Source organism: Herpailurus yagouaroundi, unplaced genomic scaffold (genome assembly GCF_014898765.1).
Source record: "Herpailurus yagouaroundi ecotype Mexico unplaced genomic scaffold, PumYag 222, whole genome shotgun sequence".
Lineage (NCBI taxonomy): Eukaryota > Metazoa > Chordata > Mammalia > Carnivora > Felidae > Herpailurus > Herpailurus yagouaroundi.
Window position 1 is genome coordinate 13,009,593 of NW_024412453.1, and position 4,756 is coordinate 13,014,348.

Genomic DNA, 4,756 nt, shown 5'->3' on the forward strand with positions numbered 1-4,756 from the left:
ACATTTAAGAGTTTGGCCCAAGGTAAGGTGATACTCCATTTTCCATTTTCTTGATAGAGACAAAATAGATGTAGGCATGCTCTAAATTACCTGCATTATTTTGGACAACCTTACATGCTCTCTTGGCCTCAGTTTCTCCATCGGTAAAATAACAGCCAGGCTTCTTTGAAGCTTAGTTACAATTCTTCTCAGATTGTGGGGGATTCATGAAGTACTTCCAGTGGCTGATGGGGAAGTCCAGTGGGCAAGACCTTGCTCCCCTCCCCTTCCAGAAAGCTCTATGATGATCTCTATAACTTCTTGGAGTTCACTTACAAAAGAGTTTTATGGCTAAAAAAACGTGTTGTGGCTAAACCAATAAGGTGTGTAAAACCAGACTAGATGACATGTCTTTTCGATAGTAATTAGGATGTTTGGAAGCAGTGGGCCAAATCTGAGATAAAATTCATTAGGAATACACGTAAGATTCCACACTGAATCCCTCCAAGAACAGCATCCAGCTACAGAATGAGGATATACGCTTAGGAAAACACAAAAGCTTTGGGTGGTTTAGCTTGTGGAAATCTCAGTATGAATTAAAACTCTCATGTTTTCATAAGAGAGGAAGCTCAAGCAACTATCAGCCACCTCTGCAACCACCACCGCCATGGTCAACTAATATGCGTTTGGGCTCACTGTACCGAAAAGGTCATCTTCAGAACCAGAAAGGTGAATTTCCTTTTCTACTTCTTGCTGGTTGTAACACACTCTAAATTTTAGGGGTGTAAGTGTCATCATGATGGTATTTCTTGATTTCGATGAGAAGTTCCAAGAATATCCATACCCTTTCCATTCAAACCCCGTTTCTGAGAGTTCCTTGGGAAACCATAAGCCAAGAGAAATATGTTAAAATCAAAATCATCATAAGCATTTATTCATGAGACTAAGAGAAGTTCAAAGTGCATGGTATGTATTATCCTATTAAATCTCATTTAATTGCCATAGCCCCCTGTGAGTAAGTTCTTCTAGTGCCATCTTTTTTTTTCACCCCAGAGGAGGAAATGAAGGCACAGAGATGTTGAGTAATTGGCACAATATCATAGGGCAAGAGGCAGAGCAAGTGAAAACTCGACTACAAGTTTGCCACTGGCTAGGTCCAGGCCAAGGAACCTCCATGAAGGATTGCAGGAGAGCTGTCTTGGAGTATCTGGCTTCAACTTGGATTCTAGGCAAGTTCTCTACATGAATATGAATCAATGGATCCTCCCATATCTGGCCATCTACATGGTACAAGAGGTCAGAACAGTGACTTTCACGTTTATGGAAGAAAACAGTACCATTCTGACTGCCCTTGTGAAGCCAGACAGCCCCTGACCCTTCTATTTCCTATTAGCAAGAGGGGAGCAAAGCATATGATAGTGACTCCAGCATGCTTGCCTCTGAACTCTACAATGGGCTTGTCCATCTTAGACGTGGCCAAGCAATGTCTGTGTCCTCAGCCAGCAGGTCACTCTTCCCTGCTCTTCTGGAGGAATCAGAGATTAGGGGGCAGAGAAGCAAGTCGATGGGGTGGAAACTCCCACCATTGTCCTCTGGTGCAAAGATCCTGAAGTCTAGACTCTAAGTGGGCAGTGTATACTCAAGACCAAGAAGAGAAGTCAGAACTTGGTCATAAAGTGGTTATCATCAGATTCCTAAAAAGCCATGATTGAACAGAGACACGTCTGGTTGAGTGTGGGTCAGAGGTAGAACCCTGGCCAACGAACATGGAGGAGCAGACTTGGTTTCTAGTCGTCAGACCAGTCCAGCAATGGCATGAGTTGTCTTGTGAGGTGGGTCGTCCCTGTCATGAAAAATGTTCAGAAAGTGAGGATGTTTGGCAAGGACTGTGTGGATCAGCTCTAGTCAGCAGGCAGTCTGAGGACCAGTTCCCGCCTATACATTGTTACTAGTCTACAGGGGTAGCAAACAGAGAAATTGTGAGTAAGCTTTTAGAGAATTTAGAGGAATTTGACATAGTAATTTTTACATCTGTCAAATCTAATAATAATATTATGTGGGCTTGTATATATTGCACATTTTATTTTTCCTGGTAACTTTTATTTTTAAATACAAGCATTGGTCTACGGATGCATAAAATAATTACAGAGGAAGTCCTGCTCCATAGGGAGTTTGAAAAGCATCACTGAGGGGGTTTTCTGATTGAGGAATCCATAGGAAGTAGAGATTGGGCTGTATAGACCCTAAAGTCTATAGTAAGCCTGGGTCATATGTACTGCGATGAATAATGAATGCAAATTACCTAGCACATAGTAGGTACTCAACACAACCTTTCTTACCCTAATTTCATGATTATTATAGTGCATGCATTGGGAGGCCACCCATACGTGCACAAAAATTAAAAAATTAGGTTTACACAGGAGGGAAGTAGGAAACTTAATTGTAGTCACAGAGTCTTTGCCTTTGTGACTTTAGATGCATGCTTGCACACACACGTGCACACACGCACACATCTGCCTACTTTTTTCGTACTGTGGGCCTCTAAGAATAACCCTTACTCTTCTCCTCTGCCTCGGGTTTTGTGTTTCATTTGTACACCGTGCATTAGATAGGATGAGGTCAAGTGGCCATCACTTATAGTTATCCTAGGTTTTCTTGTTCCTTTTTAAACCTTTCTATTTGAACTGAAACTTGGGAAGGAAACCTTGATATCTGAGCTCTGGGACTGTAACGACTCACAGAGCGCAAGGCGATTTCCAGCCCCAGGTTTGGGACGACACGGGAGGCGGGTAGCCACGCTGATGGCCACTAGGTGGCGAACGCAAGCTCTCTCTGCTGTTCAAACGCAGCAGCTGGGATCAGTTTAGCACACAAAAGATGATGGAAGAGAAGTGACATAAAGACCAGAGCAAGTTGGAGTGAATTATCCTGAGCGCACCTGACCAGGGACTTTATCACTTCCTTTGTTGGGGGTGGATGGGGGTGGGGGGCTGGAAATGATGCTTGAGCTAACTCCATAGTAAATGAGTTCTGCTTTCCATTCTACTGGGTAGGATGTGGTATGTTCAGCCAAGCCTGCTTTTAACTTCCCTCTTTCTCTCTCTTTTTCCCCATGAAATACTAAATTAAAGAATCCCTCCAGATCTTCCTATTTACCCATGTATCTGACATCAGGCGTTTATAGCCACCATTCAAGCGACCGCAGTGAGAGAGAAACAGGCATCAGGCCACCTTACAGCCTGCTGCTTTAATTAACAAGGCTCGTTCCTGCCCAGGTGTGTGGGCTACCATATATGCAGCCAGCGGCTTGGACAAGGCTAAAATCAAAACGAATGTGTACGCTGTGTTTGGACAGATGAGACCCCCACCTGCCACGCTGTGGAGTGACGCCTTTCAGGTTTGGAGGGAGCCGTTCCCCGCCATAAAGCTGGAAGGCAGCAGTGAGCCCATCATCCACTTTTGGCAGGTTTGAGGAGTCCAGATGTCCATCATGAAATGGGTTATTTAATGTATCTGTGGGCTGTTTGCAGAATGGGAATGCCTCCGTTTTTTGCAAACACCGAGTGTGCAAATGCCAAATGTGTTTGCCATCAGCATCAACTTGTGCAAGGGTACCAAATGTGCATAAAGGACTCTTTGTATTCCATCCGATGCAAATCAAACATTTTGCATTTCAATTGATGTCTACTTAATTCTATTTCTTACCCAGAAGCGGCTCCGTTAGGTCACCCTGCTAAACTCTGGTGTCCCTATGGACTTCTCCCTATGGGGCAGTTATCAAACTTGACCGTCTCTGGAGCACTTGGATGTGGCACGGTGCTGACCCTACTCACCTCCATCCCATCCCATCCAAGCCTGCTTAGCTGAAAGGGACTGGAAGAATAACCCTGGTTTAGAGGAGATGCCTCCAAGATAAGATTCGGAGAAAAATAATTCTTTTTGCACACAAACCAAAGTAGGGGCATTGTCAGACTCTCAACATCAAATGCATTACTTAATCCCATTCCCTTAAATCCGTACCTTTTAGCTGTGTGTGTGTGAATGGGTGTGCAAGACTTATACCTTTGAGACTGTGTTTATAGAAGCTGATTCACTTCCTAAGAGGGGAAATGTATATATGTACATGTATTCGGAATACTGTGAGCATTTTTAGGGCGGACTCATGGACCTTCTAAATGTCTATGGATTAAGAAACTGCTCCCTTTTCTATGTATGGTTCAAACCACATCAAAAGTTTATTAAGATTGCTGATAACCATCTGAATACTCATCTTGTATTCTCACTCCATATAGTAGACTGGATTTCATTAATCACACTTTGTCACTCAGAGTAAATACTACGCATGGAAGTTACCTCCTCTAAAGGTTACCTTTAGGTAACATTGGAAGCGTTAACTTGGGGCAGGAAGATTATTTTGATTAAATATTTTGATCAAGGAGTTAGTGTGCAGCCAACCTCTATAGTGTCTTCTGTGCTCAAAGAAACCTTGACCCTGTAGGAAATCATTGCTCAAGGAAAGACTATTTGGGACGTGCTGGTTTTATGTGCCTAATAATACGAACTCCCCTTGAAGCCAACTCCTCCCAGGCGGCTCAGCATCCAAGACAGTGGGATCAGATACACTGACCATTTCACAGAGCACGTTGCCTTCTGGATGCAACCTGACCAATATAAAAACTAGTCCCTCGCCAGAGTTCTGCCCGATGCACCTTTGCTGATGTGTTTTGCCTGCCGTTAATCTCCTCTGAGTCCTGCTGAGCATGCCGTCCATGTCCTT

The 4,756-nt window shown here is 43.7% G+C and overlaps 1 long non-coding RNA gene across 1 annotated transcript; it reads left to right on the forward strand.

Annotated features, from left to right (window-relative positions):
- The first annotated feature begins 1,047 nt into the window (after positions 1 to 1,047).
- On the forward strand, positions 1,048 to 4,242 carry LOC121019358 (uncharacterized). Its single transcript, XR_005785548.1, has 2 exons — positions 1,048 to 1,811; positions 3,111 to 4,242. It is a non-coding gene; the product is annotated as an uncharacterized LOC121019358 (long non-coding RNA).
- The last annotated feature ends 514 nt before the right edge of the window (positions 4,243 to 4,756 follow it).